The 24053-nt window shown below is 43.2% G+C and overlaps 1 long non-coding RNA gene across 1 annotated transcript in view; it reads left to right on the top strand.

Annotated features, from left to right (window-relative positions):
• LOC136380403 (uncharacterized) overlaps positions 1–24053 on the top strand; it is a 142623-nt gene that overhangs the window by 69011 nt on the left and 49559 nt on the right. Inside the window, exon 2 of the long non-coding RNA XR_010746946.1 lies at positions 9154–9284. This is a non-coding gene — a long non-coding RNA (uncharacterized lncRNA). The remainder of the gene's footprint in view (positions 1–9153; positions 9285–24053) is intronic.

Raw genomic sequence — 24053 nt, forward strand, 5'->3', positions numbered from 1 at the left:
TCTTTTAAAGGAGAATCTGATAATCAATCTCGGGGTCTGTTGAGGAAATCTATTAGCTCTGCACAAGAGTGGGTGGGTTCTGGAAGTGTCATCGGAGCTGGCAGTAAAGTGGCTGGGTTGAGTCAAGGAGAGGGCAAAAGAGTGACTGAAGGATTTTCAATGAACAAAAGGTGAAACTCTTGTAGGTGGGGAGGACACAATACAGAGAGAGTTGTGCAAAAGGAGGTCAGGGAGCCTGGAGAAGAAGACAGTGATGGGTTGGTAAAGGGTGAGTTTAGTAGCCTCCTTGCCATGCCCAGTGCCCAGAGTTCAGCTGCCATGCCCAGTGCCCAGAGGCAGGGCTGCCAATCTTTGATGGTGGTATCTAATTGTTTAGAGAGATATGCCACAGGGCGGTATGTAGGCCCCACAGGTTGAGTCAGTACTCCAATTGCATTACCATGCTTTTCATCAGTGAAAATGTGGAAGGGGCATCTGGGGTCAGGTAAAGCAAGAGGGGGAGAGGAGACGAGGGCATCTCTAAGGGTAGAGAAAGCCCTTTTGATGGCATTGGGGATGTGAGAGGTCCCGTGGGAGTGTCTTTTGCAGCCTCATAGAGGGGTTTAGCCAAAAAGAGCAAAATTGGGAATCCAGTGTCTAAAGAAGCCCATCATACTGAGGAAAGGAAGAATTTGATCAGCGATGGTAGGTGGGTGGAGACTGCGAAGGGTCTGAATTCGATCTAGGGTGAGACCTCAAGTGGTAGGGGTTAAGGTGATGCCCAGATAGATTACGGACTGAGAGTGAAGTTGAGCCTTTGTAGAGGAGACCTGATATCCCTTTGAAGTGAGGACGTTGGGAAGGGTGGCAGTGAGTTCTCTGGAGGCAGACGGCGAAGGGCTGCAGAGGAGTAGGTCATCTACATATTGTAATCTCGAGATTGCATGCAGCCAGATCTCGGGCCAGCATCTCTCCAAACAGGTGTGGGCTGTCCCTAAATCCCTGGGGCAGGACAGTCCACATAAGTTGTTGGGCTGCGTTAGTGTCCAGGCCCATCCAGGTGAAGGCAAACAGAAAGTAAGAGTCAGGGTGTAGAGGAATGGTAAAGAAGACATCCTTGAGGTCTAAGACCATGAAATGAGTGGTGTCAGGGGAATGTGTATGGATTAGGGACCACCAGATGGAGGGGGACAACTGCCTCGTTAATTAAGCATAAGTCTTGTACGAGGTGATAAGTCTCTGAAAGTTTTCAAACAGGAAGGATGGGGGTATTGCAGGGAGAGTCCATGGGGATAAGTAAACCTTGGTTCAAGAAGCAGGTAATTATTGGTTTAAGGCCCTGACGGTGACTTGCTGAAATAGCAAACTGGGGTCTAGATGGGAATCAGGAGGGATCCTTCAAGTGGATGTGAAGGGTGGGTGGTGGGTTGCTATCACAGGGGTAGAAGTGTCCCAGACTTGAGGATTGACAATGTCTGGAGGAATAAGGGGTGTGATCAGGTTAGGGTGATCTGTGGTAGTGGGAGAGCCTTCAGTAAGGAGTGGTAGAGGTAAATGGGAAGCTGCTGTCAGCTGGATAGTGGCTTTGTAGAATGTCCCGACCCAGAAGGGATACAGGGTGTGATGGCATGACTAAGAAGGAGTGTGAAAAGGGGAATCCATCCAAACTACATGTCAGGGGTGGCGTGCAAAGGGGAAAAGAAGGGGTCCCATCCACTCCCATATTGAGACCCATGAGGGAACTAAAAGTCCAGAGTATGATAGTAAAACAGAGAAGGTAGCTCCCATGTCCACATGAAATGAGATGGACTTACCCACTACTTGCAGCATTACCCTGGGCTCAGCAAGGGTGATGAGGGTCTTCGAGTCTGGGCCACGTCAGTCATCCATGAGACTGAGAAGTTAGAGCGATGGGCCTGTCTGGCTGTCTTGGCCTCCCATATGGGTGGCTTGTCCTCCGCGTGGAGATGCTGAGGAAGAGCCTGTTACCCAAAGGGGGCAATCACTCCACCAGTGACCGGGCTGCTTGCAGACAGGGCAGGGTTTAGTGGGTGGCCTTGGGCAGGGGCACTGTCGGCCCCAGTGACCCTCTTTGCCACATTTAAAGCAAGCTCCTGGTGGGATTCCTCTTTGCAGCCCGGACTTGGGTCTGGCACCTCCTGTGCCTTGCCCCTGTTGATCTGCCGGCCTCAGGGCTGCCACAGAGCCTGGGTTTGGAGCATTATCTTCTGCTGCATGCGGGCCTGGCGAGCAGCCTCGACCTTTTCCTCCCGACCATTAAAAACTTTAAATGCCATGTTCATCAGGTCTCGGATAGTGGTTTGGGGCCCTCTTCTACCTATTTTAGTTTCTTCCAAATGTCCAGGGCCAATTGGGAAATGAAGTGGGTGGTTAATACAGTGGCCCAGCACTGGAGGAAGGGTCTGAATGAGTATGGAGGACCATAGCGTCAGTGAGGCAGTTCAAAAAGAGGGCGGGGTTTTCCTCAGGCCCTTGAGTGATTTCTCTCAATTTGTCATAGTTAACTACCTTTTGGGCTGCGCTCTGCATACCAGCTATGAGACATTCAATCATTTGGTCTTGTCGCCTCCTACCTGTTTGTCCCATCTGGTAATCCCAGTTAGGGTCTGTGTCGGGGGCCGCCTATATCCCAACTGGCATTTGGTCCTTTGTGAGGTGAACCTGATTGGCGTGAGTCCCAGCTGCCCTCTGGATTCAGTCCCGTTCATCAGGGATAAGGGTAGAAGACATGATAACATAGAGATCATGCTAAGTGAGCTCATATGCCTGAGTGAGATATTGGAATTCCTTGGTGTAGGCCAGGGGTCAGGAACCTATGGCTCGTGAGCCAAATGTGGCTCTTTTGATGGCTGCATCTGGCTCACAGACAAATCTTTAATAAAATAATAATAACGTTAAAAATATAAAACATTCTCATGTATTACAATCCATCATTTCCTACCGCTCATGTTCATGGTTGTGGGTGGCTGGAGCCAATCACAGCTGTCCTCTGGGACAACACCAAATTTTTATTGGATAATGCGTAACGTACATGGGTCATTGTATGGCGCTCACAGAATTACATTTTAAAATATGTGGTGTTCATGGCTCTCTCAGCCAAAAAGGTTCCCAACCCCTGGTATAGGCAGTAGGTTTAGAAGAGTAGGGCCCTAATGCTTTTCGATTGCAGACAGATCAGAGAGGGAAAAAGGAACATGAACTTGAACAACTCCTTCTGCTCCAGCTACCTCGTGGAGAAGGCAGAGAAGGTTGTCTCCCTCTTGTGGCTCGGAGTGAGATCTGGTGTGAGCACTGACAGGGGAGGAGAGAGAGAGACTGGTATCTGCAGGCAAATGAGAAGCAGGATCTGGCAAAGGGAGAGGAGGATCCTGATAGGGCAGAGGGGGTCGTGCAGGAGGGGAAGAGAGTTCCTCAAAGGGGTCGGTGAAGGAGAAAAGATCAGGAGCAGAGGGTTTAGCTGAGGTTTCTCTGGCTAAAAGGACATGAGCAGGTGGCACAGAGATTAGGACAAGAGCGCAAATACCAGAAGCCCTGAATGTAAGAGATCTCTGACCATTTCCCAGTTCTCTGGCAATAGTTCTGTAAATCGATGAGGGTGTTAAAGTTGAAAGTCCCTTCAGGAGGCCACCTGGTCTGGTTATCCAGTGGGTATTGTGGCCCAGCCACAGTGGAGAAGATCAGTTTCTTCTTCTTTAAGGAGGGATCTATGTTTGAGAGATTCCGGATAAGGCACCCTAGGGGTGTCTTTGAGTCAGGTTTAGATTTCAGTGCCCCCATGGCTGCCCTCAGCCTTGGGGTGATCAGAGGTGAGAATCGGCATCCCGCAACTCAATCTCTGGCCACTGGACAGTCAGGCAGAGTAGGATGTCTCCATGGGCACACATGCACTCGGAAAGGGTAGGAGGTCCCTGATGCAGCTGCAATTACGGACAGGGAGTCTTGGAGTCAGAAAGAACTGAGGGGAGGTTGGAGGCAGGGGACTTACTGCTCCATGTGCTGAAGTGGGTGGGAGGTTGGAGGTCCTGGTCTTCCTCGTAAGGGAAGGGGAGAGGAGCGGCCCTTGTGGGCTCAAGCTCCTCCTGGGTTTCAGCACCAAATGTAAGGTATTTTCTGCCAAGGAAGAAAGAAGGATGTAGCCACCAAGTGTGGACAAGCAAAAAGCTTTATTTAGAGTGCTCCAGGGTGAGGTTCACTGGTCCACAAGACAGGGGCCAGGGAAGTCGTGCAGCTTCTCCTGCCTGGGGGTAATTTATAGTGTTGGTAGGGTGGTAATGGGGTGATAGGTTGTGGTGAAATTTCATTGAACAGTTGTTTTTTTTCAAAGCGCTCCTGGGCCATTTCTTTTGGCGGACATGGGTATGTGTGGTTTCGGCCAAGGTCCCAGAACCTGGTCCTCCATGTGACTTTCCCCCATTGCCAACTGACCTCACATTGGGGACTGGGATGTTTTGAATAACATGTTTCTGTTCTACTCCTAGCCTCCTTTCCTCCTGTTGGAGAATGAATTCCAAGTATTTTACTTGCCTTTGGAAGATCTGGGCCTTCCTCTTTGAGACCTTGTATCCATTCTTCTCTAGATGATGTAGAAGCTCGCCTGTTCCTTGAGCATGTCCTTGGAGAGTCTCCTGACCTAGCAATAGGTCTTCTGTATACTGAAGGAGGACACACTGACGTCCTGTGCAGGAAACCTCTGGAGGTCCTGAGCGAGGGTCTCCCCAAAGATGGGAGGGGAGTTCTTGAACCCTGTGGAAGCCTAGTCCAGATATACTGCACCTTTGCCCCTGTGGCTGGGTCCTCCCATTAAAAGGCAAATAGCTTCTGGATTTTAGGAACCAGTCTTATACTAAAGAAGGCATCTTTTAAGTCTAAGCAAGTGAACCATGAGACTTGAGCAGGGATGAGGCTTAGGAGTGTATAAGGATTTGGTATTGTTGGGTGCAGAGTCACTGCTGCCTCGTTTACGACCCACAAGTCCTGTACTGGCCAATAATCATTGGTCACTGGTTTTCTGACAGGGAGCAAAGGAGTATTCCAGGGTAACTGGCACGGCCCCTTGAGCCTTTGTAAATGCACGTGGATTCTTTCCAAGGCCTCCCTAGAAATCGAGTATTGTTTCTGGCTGACAGGCAGTGCCCCAGGTTTTAACTCTATCTGCACTGGCACTTGGTTTATTGCCAGACCGGGGGGGGGGGGGGTTTCTTCAGCCTATACTAGGGTATTTTTGAATCAGTTTTTGGCTTGGTGGCTTCTCAGACTCGGTAGCAAAAATTCTCCACTCCTCTTCTCTGAGAACGGTTAGTCAGAACAAGCCTAGGCTTTAGGCACTTGTTGTAACCTCCCGGCTAGGGGAGGAGAGCCTGGGCCTGACTCTGCTGATGCAGTGGGAGTCACCTCCGGCTCGGGCTCGGGCCAGCTTGGGCTGGGACCTGATAAATCTGGTGATGACAGGCCTGATTCAGTGGCAGTCTCTGGGGTGGACAGAGAGTCAGGTATGGATGGATACAGCCTTACCGGCACGAAAGGTGAAGGAGTCATAGTTTCTGCTTCTTCTGGTTCAGTAGGGGTTAAAATTTCTGGCTTTGGCTGCCTGTGGCAGCTTGCTGGGTCTGGTGGAATGCTTCTCTGACTTTTTTTTTTTTTTTTTTACAGAGACAGAGAGAGAGTCAGAGAGAGGGATAGACAGGGACAGACAGGAATGAAGAGAGATGAGAAGCATCAATCATCAGTTTTTCATTGCGACACCTTAGTTATTCATTGATTGCTTTCTCATATGTGCCTTGACCGTGGGCCTTCAGCAGACTGAATAACCCCTTGCTTGAGCCAGCGACCTTGGGTCCAAGCTGGTGAGCTTTGCTCAAACCAGATGAGCCCGCGCTCAAGCTGGTGACCTCAGGGTCTTGAACCTGGGTCCTCCGCATCTCAGTCTGATGCTTTATCCACTGTGCCACCACCTGGTCAGGTGCTTCTCTGACTTAACTACTAGTACTGTAGAAGCCTGACCTCTAAGCCAGGTGGGTGGGTGCAAAACTAGTGTAAGCCAAGGGTCTATGTAAGGAAACTGGCCGGGGTGTCCTGGATCTCTAGTGACTCCCTGCTACACCTTCTGTATAACACACTTATCCAAGCTTCCTTCTGATGGCCACACACTACCCCAGAAGTGGGCCATTCTAATTCACACAAGGTCCTCAATTTCCTTGGGAACATAGTAACACCGTAATCCCCTGAGAACACTTTTTAAAAATTTTTGACCATCCTGGCTAAAGGAGTGGTTTTTTCCTGTGAACCTCCCATACCCCCATGACAGACAACGTTCATGCCAGAAGAAGGAATGGGGGAAGGGAAGGGGAAACTTGGAGGGGATGCCTCTCACTTCAGTCCGTCACCGCCACTCCCCTCACAGGAATGGCGGGCCCTCTTGGCTTATTCCAGGCTGATATAAACCATCAGCATGCAATTTGGTCTCTTAGTCCTATGAAGTACCCTGCGAAACCGCAGTTCGGGACCCAACACTCGCTTCGGCCCTGTGGGAGAGTCAGAACCCTCTCCCGGTGTCTGTCTAGATCACTCCACACTCACCCTCTTTCACACAACCTCCCACACACCAGTGGAGGGTGATGAGTCACCACTCCTAACCCCATGGGGCCCATTCCGCACAACCTGTGGAGGGTGATGAGTCACTACTCCTGTGGGGACCAGTCCCCACACCTGTGAAGAGTGCCCAGTCACCGCTTCTAACCTATGGAGGGCGATTAGTGACTTTCCGGAGGGTGATCAGGCCTCCCTTCTGCCCAGTGGACCAGGACCCCAGCCAGCTCCCCTTGCGATGTTTTCCTTACTGTGGCTCTGATGCGTCCTCGTTTCCTCATTCCTTCGTTGTCTGGTCCTTGCTGGGACTGGTGAAGGGGATCCTGCCCCACTGCATCCTACAGAGGTGTCCACATGGGGAAATCCCCAGCGTACGCTCAGCAGGTGTGTCTGCAGGGTGGCTCCGGGGCTCCCAAAAGGGGTGCCTGCAGTCCGCCAATTGCAGGTATGTTTCTTCCTCGGTTTCCGGCCAACACACCATATATTGCAGGAATCGACTGAGGACAAAAATGCCCAGACAACTTGATGAAGGAAGTAGGATTTATTAAAACCGGCGGAGCACATGGGATTTCTAGCTCCAAAACACAGGCTCTCCAAAGTTGATTTTCTTACAGGTTATATACTTTTACAGTATCTAAGCAATGGGCATGTGATTTCTTTGTTGAAGGTTTCCCAGGACTCAAGGAGAGGGGAGGGAAAGCTTCAGTGGGGTCAGTAAGGGAGATGGGGTTTCCAGATCACTGGCCATAGTTACATACAGGTCCTGCTATTTTTGTTTTGTATTGTAACTGTGGGATTTAGTTAATTTATTACTGGCTGACTTGATTATCCCTGCTGGCTCCTTTTACTTGTATTCTTTTAGTTTCTTCCTTCTCAGGGAAGAGAGAGCTAGCCCTTTCTTCCTCAAGATCTATATAATGGAGTAGGGACAGAGGTAAGACTGATTGGAGTTGAGAAAAGAATGCGAAGTAAGGAATTGAAGGTCTGGTAAAAATGTCTTTTGGAAGCAGCTTGATGGAGGGGGCACAGGGAAGGTCACCACCTCGTGTGAATTTAAGGTACTGAGAGAAAAAGTAAAACAGAAAAACAAACAAAAAAAGCTGATCTGGACTTTGAATAACTAGGGAAGAAAAAAATAGTTTAAGGTTCAACCTTATTTTTTTTTCTCTGTTCTCTTAGTCTCCAAAGTCCTTCAACACTTTCAGTGTTGCAAGTATTCCCCTCAGCTACCTCAAGCACCTCGTTCTGACCAAACAGACTGGTTGAGCCATAAGGGCCTCTAACCCCAAGTAGCAGCATAGGACCCATCCACAGTCGTGACTCATTAGAACGACCTCCCATTATTTCATCTGCTCTTCAAGTCTGTACCCCACGCTTTCCCTCATTGGTTAGGGAAGCATGATCTATGCTTGAATCAAGTCAGAAACGTGGGTTCTCCCTCTGCCCGCACCTCCTCCACTGACCTCCCCAAATAAAAGCCTTCGTTTGACCAGCTTTCTGTTCCTGGGCATTTTCCTCTCTTTAGCGCTCGACCTCAGGCCAGTCAATCTCTGTGACTCCGTGCTCCTCCTGTCACAGAGCCTAGGGTGGTTTTAATCCCCTAGTATTTTTGGCAGCTTGAATTAAATAATTTAATTCTTTTTTTTTAATAATTTTATTTTTTTAATGGGGCGACATCAATAAATCAGGATACATATATTCAAAGATAACATGTCCAGGTTATCTTGTCATTCAATTATGTTGCATACCCATCACCCAAAGTCAGATTGTCCTCTGTCACCTTTTTTCTAGTTTTCTTTGTGCCCCTCCCCCTCCCCCTCTCCCTCTCCCTCTCCTCCCTCCTCCCATAACCACCACACTCTTATCAATGTCTCTTAGTCTCACTTTTATGTCCCACCTACGTATGGAATAATGCAGTTCCCATTTTTTTCTGATTTACTTATTTCACTTCGTATAATGTTATCAAGATCCCACCATTTTGCTGTAAATGATCCGATGTCATCATTTCTTATGGCTGAGTAGTATTCCATAGTGTATATGTGCCACATCTTCTTTATCCAGTCATCTATTGACGGGCTTTTTGGTTGTTTCCATGTCCTGGCCACTGTGAACAATGCTGCAATGAACATGGAGCTACATGTGTCTTTACGTATCAATGTTTCTGAGTTTTTGGGGTATATACCCAGTAGAGGGATTGCTGGGTCATAAGGTAGTTCTATTTTCAGTTTTTTGAGGAACCACCATACTTTCTTCCATAATGGTTGTACTACTTTACATTCCCACCAACAGTGAATGAGGGTTCCTTTTTCTCCACAGCCTCTCCAACATTAGCTATTATCTGTCTTGTTAATAATAGCTAATCTAACAGGTGTGAGGTGGTATCTCATTGCAGTTTTGATTTGCATTTCTCTAATAACTAAAGAAGATGAGCATCTTTTCATATATCTGTTGGCCATTTGTATTTCTTCCTGGGAGAACTGTCTGTTCATGTCAAATAATTTAATTCTTAATTGGGCCTTTGTTGATGTTTTAACCAATCTTCCTGCTTAACTTTTGTTCTCACCACAGAGTCATAAGTTGCTGAGTGGTGTCTCTTTCAAGCAGGAGGAGATAATTCAGGGCTTGAGGAGAATTCATGAATCTATTTTTCAGAAGGAAAACTATCTTCTAAGTGGCTGTGACCAGTTGCTGTTGTGCAGGTAAGAAAGTGTTATCAGTGGCTAAAGAAACACAGATATCTCTCTCAGTTCCCTGAAACTCCCTTTCCACCCCACCCAGCTGCATGAAAACTCCCTACTTTGGCTTTTTGAGAGAGACAGATTTAAGAGATCTTGCTCTCCTGTCTTGATTTGACCAAATAGAATAAAACTTTACCTCTGAGCATTATCAGGCTGAAGGGGCCCATTTACATCCATGTGAAAATCCCAATAAGACAGGAACAGGAGTTGCAGCAAAGAATGGTTAAGGGTTTGTTTTAGGAAGTGGCCCACACCTGGAGTCACAGGTGAGCTAATGTTCAAAGACCTAGCTCCCTATGGCTTTCAGAGGATGGGTATCTAGGAGAAAAATCATTGGTCATGGTGACTAAGGGGATAGGGGTAGTTGATCAATGCATCTGGCTCTGCTGTCAGCCCTGGCTTGGCTTCCTCTGGGCTGGCTGCTTTTCTGTCTCTGTGGTTAACAGACCTGAGACTTTGTTCCTAAGATTATTTGGTGTTGACCTGAACCTCATTGGCTTAATGAATGAGGGAGTGGATATGCAAGGGAGAAGGAGGCAGGTGAGCCAGGGTGCTGGATGAGGTCAGTTTGAATCAAAAGGGAAGAAAGAAGCAAGTTCATACTAAAGAAATGAAGTGTCTGCACAGTTACACGAGCACCAGTGTTTCGGTGTTTTGGCCTGCTAGGGCATTAGGTAGACAGAACGGAATGTGGCAGGTAACTCTGCAGCACTCGTGTGTAGTGGGAATAAGAGATACACAGGGTGGCAAAAGTGGGTTTATACATGCGAGTATGCGTAACAGCGTTTATTCTTATATTACTACTTATTAATTATAGTATTATTTTCCATAAAAAAACTGTAAAACTACTTTTGCCCCACACTGTATATCCACATAGGGCCACTCAAGATTTAAGGAACTCAATATATGAGGATCTTTTCTTTGGGCCTGCCACATACATTTATAGCAATTTATTTAAATAGAAAGGGAGACATGTGAATCCCTCTGAATTTAGATAAATAAATTTTGAAACAGCTATCAAGTATGTGTTGCATTTTTCTATACCTAGAGTATTAAAAAACCCACACACATTTTGAAGAGACAGAGTCCTACAGTTGTGAAGCAAACTTGAATGGCCTGCAGTTTCCTCATCTGGAAAGGGGAGGTTTTGGTCATCTCAAAGGACTTTTTCAAGGTCTTGATGAATTAGCACGTGATCTAATGGTCATAATTCTTCTTCACTATCACTCTCTGGTATCTCCTGCTCCCAACTTCAGTATTCCTTAGGAGTGATGTATTAAGCTACGTGGGTCCTCTGTGAGCCTGACAAAGCTCCGTTCTCACAGCCTGCAGTCTGTAACACAGTAGGGTGATAGCGACAAGCCTGAAGTCAGAGGTTAGACTGCCTTGGTAAGAGGCTCACTCTGTGGTCTAAACCTCTCTGCCCTGGTGTTCTCAAGTCTAATGGGGGATAACATACTACTTTGTAAGGGTATTGTAGAAATTAAATAAGAAATTAGATTCAGCTGGTGCTCAGTGATTTGAAGGTAGGGTTATGAAAAGGTGGATTAGGTACAGTGATCAGGAGACATGTATGAGGTGGGTACTTTAGGGGTTTATTAATTCTACTCCAGAGGTTTTCACTTTATCACTCAGAAAGATCCTAGACTAGAGATTTGTCATGGCTCCCAATGGTGAATTTCTTTAATGGGATGCAGCCTATGTATTTGTAAAGCCAGCAGCCATGGCCACCATCACAGCTGCCTGGCCCATGCAGGTTCACATTTGATTCGGACAGATGGTATTGAAACAACGGAGCCAAGAACTGGTGGGCCATCATCTTTATCCTAGCTTGCACCTGGTGGGCAAGAAATACACACAATGGGAAAACACTTTCCTTTTCATTCAGGGCTCCCAAAGTCACTGACTTATCCAAGTTTTCTAGAATTCAAGTTTTCTACCTCACCAGCCTTATTCACCTCTGTTTCCCATCTCCTTCTCTCTGCACAAACTCTGCACAAACTGGCTTCTCCTTCAGCACTCCACCATTCTGGCTGCTTCTCCTCTCCTCCACATGGCCTTTCTCTGCTCTCCTTTTTCTGCTCTCTTCTCTAATGCTAATCTCAGGAACTGAGAGAGAGCAAGCTCCCGGTCTGCCCCATTTTATAGTGTAGAAATCAAAACCTTTAATCCAATATACAAACAAGAAAGTCTCTGATACAAAGTCACTTAGGGTGTGAAATGCTTAGTCTTAAAACTAAGCCTTAGGGTATAACAATCCTGCTGCTTACAGCCTGTTTCCCACACCCAATGCAAACTGTAAGTGAGCAAACCTATATATTGTATTTACAAGCTTATTTGACCAACAGTATTGCACTAGTATAGGGGTTTAAAAGTGCAGGTGCATAGTCTGGGGAGAGCTCATGTCACTGATGTCACTATCTGTGGTTGCTGTTGAGTGGACTTGGGCTGCAGGACTTTATGAGATACTCAGGTATTTTTAAATCAAATTTTGGTTACATTAAAAGTGATTTCTTATCAATTATATTTCAATAAAACTCGGGAAGGAGGGAGAAAAAGTAGAAGCAACCTAAATTTAATAACATGGAACTGGTTTAGAAATAGATTTCTTATATTTTAGAGATATACAGCAGGTCCTTGAGTAATGTCATTTCATTTAATGGCATTTCATTATAATATTGATGAAATGCCACGGACACTTAATTCTTGTTTATATCAATTAGCCTGTGGTAAAATTGGTTTCCTTTATACATCGTTTCTCTTTAAGTCACAGTCACTGTCGATGTTAAGTGAGGATTTATTTACTTTATATGAAAGTATTTTCAGGTGAAACAATATATTAGGAATTTACTTTAGCATAGTGAGAAGGGGCTGTTGAGATGCGGGTGGGGGCTGGGTGGGTGGATGAAGTAAGGTTGGTGTTGGGCAAACAAGTGTGTAACAGGTTCGCCTAATTGTTGCACTGGCATGGGGCAGCGGCATGTGTGTGTAGTCTGTGAACGGCTGCTGTTGCTTGCTCTCAGGGCAGCAGATCGCAAATTGCAATAGTGGACTACCTGCCTTCATGTGGTGGTGGGGGGGGCGCAATTGCTATTGTTTGCTGGAGAAGGGGTTTTCTCCCCCAGCCTGTTTTGCTGGAGAGTCTGGAGAGAGAGAGGGAGTGCTGAGGGGTTTGGGACCCCTGAGATTTCAGCTAGCCCTATTTGGCTGGAGAGTGCTGAGGCTGTTGGGGCTATGAGTCCAGTAAAGCCAGGGAATGAGTCAGTGCTTGGGAGCCCTGAGTGAAAAGGAAGCGGCCTTCCCTGCCTGTTTGCTTGTCTGCTGTTATGAGACTTTAATAAACAGAATGGCCCGCCATTTTCTGGCTCGACAGTTCCTTTACTGTCTGCCCAAATCCAATGGGAACCTGCATGGCCATAGCGGCAACCCCTGGCCTTACCGTTGGCAATGTATTGTTAGACATAAGAGTTGAGTGATGGGCTTGTTAAGTTCATAATGGACTTCTTCTTACCCTCCTGAATGTTTAAAAGTTAACAGGATTAAAAAGTTAAGCAACGATAAGAACAACATTTCCTCAAACCAAAAGAGCTATTCTGAAAGAATTGTTGAAGTGGCCCTTGTATTTTATTTTTTAATACTTCACAAATGATTTGAGAGCTGACGTTCAGAAATAACATGGAACTTTCCAACTTGGGATATGGAAGAGACTTGACTTTGCTGGGTCTCTATTCACATGAGCTCTGCTCAGATCCGTCCTGTGGAAGAAGAGCCTGGCTTCTCTAATCTGGTTGGGAATAATCCCAAGGTGATCGACAAAGAGTAAACTCAGTATTGCTTAAGGGAAAAATTTACCTTGGAATTCCCAAATCTAAACTTTAAGAGTTTCTCTTTACTTTGCATGAAAGGAGAGAGGTTGGAGTATCTCAATCTGCAGTGAGGGTGTTAAGCAGTGAGAAGAACTCACAACCTGTAATAATATTCAGATAGTTCAGTTTGTTGGAGTTTGAAGATTAGATTACCTACTGTGTGAAAAAAAGAAAAAATCAGACCAGGGCCAAGGCATGTCTTGAAAACACAAATAATAGTAATTTCCTTCCTATTCTTCATAAATGTTTCCTCAATTTAGATTCGGCAATGAGGGCAGAATAGAGTGATCCCTACACAAACTGGAAACTAACTAGCCCTCACGAATGTTGTTAATGTCATTTTTGCTGAGCCCAATTGCATAATCATCAGAAAGGGTCAGAAGGCAATTAGGGAAAGCAACCCAAGTTTTGTAAAATCCATCTCTCTGGGACAAACCATTGTATATATGTACCATGTCTTTATCCAGTTATCTGTTATTGAATTTTCAAGTTGCTTCCATATCTTGGTTATTCTAAATAGTACTGCATAGGGATGTGTATGCTTTTCAAGTTAGTGTTTTGGTTTTCTTCGGATAAATACCCAGAGGTGGAATTGCTGGGTCCTTCCTTTTTTTTTTCTTTTCCTTCTTTGTCTCTTGTTCTATCCTTTATTTTAAAGTCTATTTTGTCTGATGAAAGTATTGCTATCCCTTTTTCATTCATCTCCCCAAACATCCTCCCATCTCACATCCTCAAATATTCTCTGTATCTATAAATTTGTTCATTTATTTTGGTTTTTATTTTTTTATTTTTATTTTTTATAGAGATAGAGAGAGAGAGTCAGAGATAGGGATAGACAGAGACAGACAGACAGGAACGGAGAGATGAGAAGCATCAATCATTAGTTTTTTGTTGTGACACCTTAGTTGTTCATTGATTGCTTTCTCATATATGCCTTGACCGTGGGCCATCAGCAGACTGAGTAACCCCTTGCTCAAGCCATTGACCTTGGGTCCAAGTTGGTGAGCTTTGCTCAAACCAGATGAGCCCGCGCTCAAGCCAGCGACCTTGGGGTCTCCAACTTGGGTCCTCCACGTACCAGTCTGATGCTTTATCCACTGTGCCACTGCCTGGTCAGGCCTATTTTGTTTTTTAGATTCCACATATAAATAAAATCGTATAGCATTTATCTTTCTCTGATTTATTTTACTCAGCACAATACCCTCTAAGTTCATTCATACTGTTTCAGATAGCAAGATTTCATTCCTTTCGAACCTGGGTCCTCCGCATTCCAGTCTGATGCTCTATCCACTGTGCCACCACCTGGTCAGGCTCATTCCTTTCTCTGGCTGAATCATAGTCTATTGTTTATGTGCAGCACTTCTCAATCCATCTAGTACAGTGGCTCTCAAATTTTTGAAGTCAGGGCGCATTTAAAATCATACAAATAATTGTAGGTGCACTATATACAAATTTCTGAGAAAAATGTTATAATAACTAAGCCAAATATTAAAGAAAAAAATAAAGTCCAAGTGTGCTTTTATGGAAATTAAATGAAATAAATATGACAAAATTAAATTTATTCTGACATTTAAAAACATTTTTATGTTATAGTTTTTGAGTTATGTTTTTTAGAATTTGTAAAAAAAAGGGGGGTTAAAAATTTAAAAATGACAAAAAAGTTATCTTTTTGTATATATAGATATATTCTTAGTAATATTTAGTAAATTCAGCAGATCCTGGCATGAATATGTTAAGTTTTTTTATTCTTGTGTTTATGAGAAACATGAGCCTGATGTGTCCTAGTGATTTCTTCAATGTTTGGGCATATATTTGAAAGGCAAGCTCTCATTTCCTTGTCAATACATTGAAGAATTCTTTTCTTTTTACTCTTAATTGTGTTGAGTGCAGAAAACCCCCACCATATATATCATCTTAACTTTACACCAAACAAAGGATAGAAGAAACTTGCCTCCAGTCTTTCTGGAGAACATGGGCGGTAGTGTAAACAATCCAGCACCACAGCTTAACAGCCTTTTATAACTTAATCAGGCAAGTGAGTTGGGGGGTTGGGCAGACAGTCAGCTTACAGCCAATTCCCCACACCTCTGTTCCCCTGTATGTACTTCAATCAGAAGTGTCTCTCTTATAGGCAGTGTATGTATGGGTCTTGTACATTTTCTTTGGAGAAATATTTATATAAGTCCTTTGCCCATTTAAAAAATTAACTTTTCTATTTTAATGTTATTGACTTGTAGTTCTTTTTATATCCTGGATATTAACTTCATATCAGTCATGCCATGTAGATATTCTGTCCCATTCCTTAGGTTGTCTTTTCAAGCCGATGTTGTGTGTGTTCTTTTTTAAATTTATTGATTTAATTCTTTAGAGAGAGAGGAAGTGGGAGTGAGAGAGAGAGACATGAACATTGATCTGTTACTGTATGTGCACTGACCATCTCTGTGCATCTGGGATAATGCCTTAACTAACCGAGCTATCAGGCCAGGGCTGTGGTTGTGTCCTTTAATGTACAGTTACTTCTTTTTCGTTGCCTGTGTTTTTTATATCATATCCAAGAAATCATTGCCAAACTAAGTATCATGAAGATTTTTCCCTGCAGTCTTCTAGCAATTTTACAAGTTTAGTTCTTACATTTACTTTTTCTCATTTTGAGGTAATTTATGTATATGGTGTAAGGTAAGAGTCCAACTTCATCCCAGTTTTTCCAGTACAACTTGTTGAAAAGACTATCCTTTCTCCATTGAATGTTCTTGCCACCCTGTCAAAAGCTATTTGAGGGAGAGACAAAATGGCGATGGAGTAGGTGGACATACTAACTTCCACCTTCCAGAACCAAACTGGATTACAAACTAATTTTAAGAACTATCATCTGGAAAAACCAACTTTGGACTAAACTAAGAGGACTCTTCAACCAAGGAACATTGAAGAAGCCACACTGAGACTGGTAGGAAAAGCAAAAATGTGGAGAGGGCTGCCCAGCTCCCCAGAGCGAACAGCAGCCAGGAGAGACTCTCGTGGTGGGAAGTGAGTTTAGCAGAGAGGAGAGGGTCCTGAGTCCCAGGAACAAAGCCCCAGCCTGCAGCCCCAGAGCCTAGAAGAGGTGTATGGACAGTATTTAGCTGGAAACAAGTCAGGATACTGTTTGTGAGAAAGAGACTGATTTCTCAGACCCAGGATTCTTCTTAAAGGGACCGTGCAGAACACCTCTCTCACAACCACTCACCCGGGGCTCCGGGGATGGGGAGAGAGGAGAGGACTGGAGTAGCAGGAAGAGAGTGTAATCTAGGAGGCACAGGGAGAAACATTTTGAGAGACAGCTACCCTAACCCCTGGGATGAGTCACTACCCATATGTGAAGTGAATATTTGCCCTGGAACCAGCAATACCAACAAAGGGAAGCAGGACACCAGCCAAACAAGCTCTCCAGCGGCACTCAGAGCAGAGTCACTTAGAAGGAGGGACCTTTTGGGACTATAGTAGTGAATGTTAGGGTCTGAGCTGCAGCGCCCCCACTCACATGGCTGAGGGCTCGCCCGAGGGTGAGTGGCAGCAGGATGCAGAAGCGCAATTCTGTCGGCAAGGGTGGAAGCTGGCTGGCCACCTCTGAGGCCCAGGTGTGAGCTCAGTCTTGCCCGGCTGGGGAGGAGGGGACTTGCAAAAGTGGTCAAGCCCAGCTGCGGGCCGCCTGCGATCCAGCCTGTAGGGGAAGGGCAGAAGCCCCGGAAGGGGTGGAAACCCACCCTTGAGCAAGGGTGCAGGAGAACAGCCCCGCCCCGCCCTCAGAACCGAGGCTTGTGGCCTGACTTGGGAGCCGACTCCTCCCATGGGGGTGGAGCCAAAAGCTCAGAACACGCAAAGTCCCACTACTGATGTGGGCATGCAGTCCTGCTCGGCCTGTGTAGCCAAGGTTTGCAGCCGTCCCACAAGTGGGTTCCTCTTGCAAGGGCAGGATGAAAGCCTGGAATCAGGTGGAGACACACAGCTGAGCAAAGGTGCTCACCCCTGCCCTCAGGGTCGAGCATAATAACACCCGTGGGAGTGGGGCAAAGGCCAAAGCCACTGAGGCTTGTACACTCGAGCACGTGATCACAGTCACTCCCATGGAGAAGAGGCAGAAACCACAGCAACAGCCCCAGTGGGAAGGTACTAGCAATGCCCATACCTGAATGCTCTAGGCAGCAACAGTGGGGGGGGGCCTGCAGACAGACAACACCTAGGAAACACAGAGACTACCCCTAGTGGACTCCAGTGGCCAAAACTTCTTTTACACAGACAAAATAAGAAAGCAGAGAAATGCAACACAAATGAATCAAGACAAATCCCCAGAAAAGGACCTGAATGAGTCAGATATATCCAAATTACCAGATGCAGAGTTTAAAATAACGATTGTTAGGATGCTCAAAGATATTAGAACAACAATATATGGTCATTATGAACACCTAAATAAAGAGATAGCAAATATAAAAAAGGACATTGAAATATTAAAAAAGAATCACTCAGAAATGACAAATACAATATCAGAAATGAAGAACACAATGGAAGGAATTAAAAGCAGGATGGATGAAGCTGAGAATTGAATCAGCATGTTAGAGGACAAGATAAATAAAGGCACAGAAGCAGAGCAGAAAAAAGAAAAGAGACTCAAAAAGTCTGAGGAAATTCTAAGAGAGCTCTGTGACAACATGAAGAGAAATAACATCCGCATCATAGGGGTTCCTGAGGAAGAAGAGAAAGAACAAGGGATAGAGACTATTCAAACATATCATAGCTGAAAACTTCCCTCAATTAAGGCAAGAAAACATCTCACAAGTTCAAGAAGCACAGAGAACTCCATTAAAGAGAAACCTAAAGAAATTTACACCAAGACACATCATAATGAAAATACCAAAGCTAAGTGATAAAGAGAAAATATTAAAAGCTCGTAGAGAAAAAAAGACTATCACCTACAAAGGAGCCCCCATAAGGATGACTTCTAACTTCTCAACAGAAACAGTTGAGGCCAGAAGGGAATGGCAAGAAATATTCAAAGTAATGCAAAACAAGAGCCTACAACCAAGACTACTTTATCCAGCAAGACTATTGTTTAAAATTGAAGGAGAAATAAAAAGCTTTCCAGACAAAAAAACCCTCAAGGAATTCACTACAACCAAACCAAGGCTGTAAGAAATGCTAAGGGGCCTGTTATAAACAGACCAAAGGAGAAAAAGAATATAGCAAAAGAGGAATATAGTTTTTTACTTATTTTATTTTATTTATTTATTTATTTTTTACAGAGACAGAGAGAGGGTCAGAGTGAGGGATAGACAGGGACAGACAGACAGGAACAGAGAGATGAGAAGCATCAATCATTAGTTTTTCGTTGCGCATTGCGACACCTTAGTTGTTCATTGATTGCTTTCTCATTTGTGCCTTGACCATAGGCCTTCAGCAGACTGAGTAACCCCTTGCTTGAGCCAGTGACCTTGGGTCCAAGCTGGTGAATTTTTCCTCAAACCAGATGAGCCCACGCTCAAGCTGGCGACCTCGGGGTCTCGAACCTGGGTCTTCCGCATCCCAGTCTGACGCTCTATCCACTGCGCCACCGCCTGGTCAGGCAAGAGGAATATAGTTTTAAAAAATGAAATGGCAATAAACAATTACATATCAATAATAACCTTAAATGTAAATGGATTAAATGATTCAATCAAAAGACATAGGGTTGCTGCGTGGATAAGAAAACAGGACCCATACATATGCTGTCAACAAAAGACATACCTTAAAACAAAAGATGCACATAGACTGAAGATAAAAGGATGGAAAAAAAATATTTCATACAAATGGAAATGAAAAAAAAGCTGGGGTAGCAATACTTATATCAGACAAAATGGACTTTAAAACAAAGACTATAGTAAGAGATAAAGAAAGTCACTACATAATGATAAAGGGAGCAATCCAACAGGAAGATATAACCGTTATAAATATTGATGCACCTAATATAGGAGCACCTAAATATATAAAGCAGACTTTGATGGATTTAAAGGGTGAGATCAATAGCAATACTATAATAGTAGGGGATTTCAATACCCCACTAACATCACTAGATATATCCTCAAGAAAGAAAATTAACAAAGAAACAACAGACTTAAAGGACATACTAGATCAACTGGAATTAATAGATATCTTAAGAACCTTTCACCCTAAAGTAGCAGAATATACATTCTTTTCAAGTGCTCATGGTACATTGTCTAGAGTAGACCACATGTTAGGGCACAAAAGCAGTCTCAACAAATTTAAGAAGATTGAAATCATATCGAGCACTTTCTCTGATCACAATGGCATGAAACTGGAAATCAACCACAACAGAAAAACTAAAAAATACTCAAACACTTGGAAAATAAATAGCATGTTATTAAATAACAAATGGGTTAACAATGAGATCAAATAAGAAATTAAAAAATTCCTAGAAACAAACAATAATGAGTATATCAACTCAAAATTTATGGGACACAGTAAAAGCAGTCCTGAGAGGGAAGTTCATAGCATTACAGGCATACCTCAAGAAGCTAGAAAAAGCTCAAATAAACCACTTGACCTTGCATCCTAAAGAACTAGAAAAAGAACAGCAAGTAAAGCCCAGAGCTAGTAGAAGGAAGGAAATAATAAAGGTCAGAGCAGAAATAAATAACATAGAGGCTAAAGAAACAATACAGAGGGTCAATGAAACCAGGAGCTGGTTCTTTAAAAAGGGAAACAAGATTGATGAACCTTTAACCAGATTCACCAAGAAAAAGAGAGAGAGGACTCAAATAAATAAAATTAGAAATGAGAGTAGCAAAATAACAACTGACACAACAGAAATACAAAATATTGTAAAAAAAAATACTATGAAGAACTGTATGCCAAAAAACTAGACAACCTAGATGAAATGGACAAATTCTTTGAAACATATAATCTTCCAGAAATTAATCTGGAAGAATCAAAAAACCTAAACAGACTGATTACAACAAATGAGGTAGAAACAGTTATCAAAAAACTCCCAAAAAAGAAAAGTCCTGGGCCTGATGGCTTCTCAAGTGAATTCTACCAAATATTCAAAGAAGAACTAACTCCCATCCTTCTCAAGCTATTTCAAAAAATTCAAGAGGAAGAAAGACTTCCAAGCTCCTTTTATGAGGCGAGTATAATCTGATTCCAAAACCAGGCAAAGACAACACAAAGAAAGAAAATTATAGGCCAATATCCTTGATGAATTTAGATGCTACAATCTTCAACAAAATATTAGCAAACCAGATTCAGCAATATATAAAAAAATCATACACCATGATCCAGTGGAATTTATTCTTGGGAGGCAAGGCTGGTACAATATTCGCTAATCAATCAATGTGATTCATCACATAAAAAAAAGGAAGGAAAAAAACCACATGATAATTTCAATAGATGCAGAAAAAGCATTTGATAAAGTCCAGCACCCATTCATGATCAAAATTCTCAGCAAAGTGAGAATACAGGGAACATAACTCAAGATGATAAAAGCCATCTATGAGAAACCCACAGCCAACATCATACTCAATGGGAAAAAATTAAAAGCAATCTCCTTAAGATCAGGAACAAGGCAGAGGTGTCCCCTTTCACCACTGTTATTCAACATAGTTCTGGAAGTTCTAGCCACAGCAATCAGACAAGAAAAAGAAATAAAAGGCATCCAAATTGGAAAAGAAGAAGTAAAACTATCATTATTTGCAGATGATATGATATTGTATATAGAAAACCCTAAAGTCTCACTCAAAAAACTACTAGACCTGATAAATGAATTCAGCAAGGTGGCAGGATATTAAATGAATACTCAGAAATCAGAGGCATTTTTATACACTAACAATGAACTGTTAGAAAGAGAAATTAAGGAAGCAATCCCCTTCACTATTGCAACCAAAAAAATAAAGTACTTAGTAATAAATTTAACTAAGGAGATTAAAGACTTGTACTCAGAAAATTATAAAACATTGATAAAAGAAATCAGGGAAGGTACAAACAAGTGGAAGCATATACCGTGCTCATGGTTAGGAAGAATAAACATCATTAAAATGTCTATATTACCCAAAGCAATTTATAAATTCAATGCAATACCGATTAAAATACCAATGACTTACTTCAAAGATATAGAACGCATATTTGCAAACTTTATATGAAACTAAAGGAGAACACGAATAGCCTCAGCAATCTTGAAAGGAAGAATAAAGTGGGAGGTATCACACTTCCGGATATAAAGTTATACTATAAGGCAAGACTCAAAACAGCCTGGTACTGGCATAAGAACAGGCATATAGATCAATGGAACCAAACAGAGAACCCATAAATAAACCCACAGCTCTATGGACAACTGATATTTGACAAAGGAGGTAAGAGCATACAATGGAGTAAAGACAGCCTCTTTAATAAATGGTGTTGGGAAAATTGGACATCTACCTGCAAAAAAATAACACTAGACCACCAACTTACACCATTCACAAAAATAAACTCAAAATGGATAAAAGATTTAAATGTAAGCCGTGAAACCATAAGTATCTTAGAAGAAAACATAGGCAGTAAGCTCTCCGACATATCTTGCAGCAATGTGTTTGCCGATTTATCTCCATGGGCAAGTGAAATAAAAGACAGGATAAACAAATTGGACTGTATCACCCTAAAAAGCTTCTGCACAGCTTAAGACAATAAGAACAGAATAAAAAGACAAACTACACAATGGGAGAATATATTTGACAATATGTCTGATAAGGGGTTAATAATCAAAATTTAAATAAATTTTTATTAATTTTAATGGGGTGATATCAATAAATAAGGGTACATATATTCAAAGAAAACATGTCCAGGTTATCTTGTCATTCAATTCTGTTGCATACCCATCACCCACTGTCAGATTGTCCTACGTCACCTTCTATCTAGTTTTCTTTGTACCCCTTCCCCTCCCCCTCTCCCTCTCCCCCCTTCCTTCCTCCCACCGCTTGTAACCACCACACTCTTGTCCATGTCTCTTAGTCTTGTTTTTATGTCCCACCAATGTATGGAATCCTGCAGTTCTTCTTTTTTCTGATTTACTTAGTTCACTCCCTATAATGTTATCAAGATCCCACCATTTTGTTGTAAGTGATCGATGTCATCATTTCTTATGGCTGAATACTATACCTTGGTGTATATGTGCCACATCTTCTTTATCTAGTCTTATATTTTTTTTACAGTGATTAAAGCCTTTAAGCAAACTCTTGGCCAATACAGCAAGAATCCATAAAAGAGTAGTGTCCTTAACATGTTCACCAAGTCCAAGTTGGCCCCAACACCATGCCAAATCTCTGAAAAATGCAACCCAACCAGGTTCAGTCTGTTAGGAGCTGTCACAAGGAGCAGGAGTCCAGGAAAAGTCCACATCCAGGAAAAGTTTGCATGGCACTGGAATTGTTGTCACAATTCTATACTTTGCAGCTCATGTCCAAGTCCCAATGACTGCTGCTTCTAGCTGGTAATGATTCAGGTAGACTGGAAAAGCCATCTGCAGCATGTGTGGATATGGAGCTTCTGTTCTCTTCTGCCTGGAGAGATGAGACCAGCTTGCTTTTCCCTGGAGCTCTGTGACTGTGGCTTGGTAAAGAGAACCTTGGTATACACTAAGCTGGGTGGCAAAAGTAGATTCATAATAGAAGTTGGTAAAAGGGGTAAAGAGAGCTCTAAATTAGGAGTAGGTCCCAGCCTGAAATATGAGTGGGGCATTGAGGTAGGAGGAATAAAGGAAACACTATATATTAAATAAAGCAGCAGAAAATATGACTATCAACAACCACAACAGAGATCTTCGAGGGAAGAATAAAAAACCTGACTATTCAGGAAAGACATAGTTAAGTGGCCCTTGTGGAAATGAGATTAGTTTACCTGCTTCTTGGAAGAAATACCTTAGGCTCATCCATAGTTTCGTAGATGGGGCTGATGACCCTGGGCACCTTCAGCCTTCAGTGGCAAACCCCAGCTTTCTGGGCAAGGTTGGGTCATAGGTGGCTGGAGCAGGGCTGGAAGAGACTGAACCCTTCCTTAGAGGAGCAAGGGGGAAGCCTACCTTCCAGTGTCTCTGTTTCCTCACAACAGAGGCATGTAAATCTGGCAGGCTTTAGCTCAATGACCTTCCTTTCCACTATTGAAGAAGGACCCAGATGGCATCCTATGAGACCCCTTTGGGGCATTGGAGCCTTTAAGGCATATCCTAAAAGCTGGTAGTTCCCCTGATATCTATTGGGCTTTTTCTGCCTCTAGGTATCTTAAAAGCCATGCTCAGAAGATCTCGCTGAGAGGTTTGAGGATCCCCATCCGCCTGTATGAATCTTTTCCATATATCTGGAACTATTTGGAAAAAAGACAAAACAGTGTTATTAGCTGGATCTAATAAAGAAGGTAGTAGTTTGCAGGCGAAAAAGATTTGGCATCTCCTGTTCATCAGCATTCAAAAGAAATTAAAAATTTTTTTAAGTAAAAAGCATGATACGGTAGACCCATAGGAGTTCCAGGATATGACTACCCCCTTTTAAATTTTTTTAAATTGATCTTAAAATATTTGCTGGGTACACTTTAATAATACTTTAACTTTAAAGATTGTAAGAATGACAAAATACAGTAAATGCTTTTGCTCCATATGCAGAAGCATTTTCAGTTTAACCAGTTTAGGAAATCCAATAATAGAACAATGCATACAGACAATGAGCTATAACATGCTTAGCAGCCTCTCCTGTTCTGACAGAGGTTACTATAAATCCAGAATAGGTATCCACTGTAACGTGGACATAGGACTGTTTGCCAAATGAAGGTATATGAGTAACATCCATTTGCCAAAGTTGTCCTGGTAGGGGTC

This window comes from Saccopteryx leptura, chromosome 9, assembly GCF_036850995.1.
Source record: "Saccopteryx leptura isolate mSacLep1 chromosome 9, mSacLep1_pri_phased_curated, whole genome shotgun sequence".
NCBI lineage: Eukaryota > Metazoa > Chordata > Mammalia > Chiroptera > Emballonuridae > Saccopteryx > Saccopteryx leptura.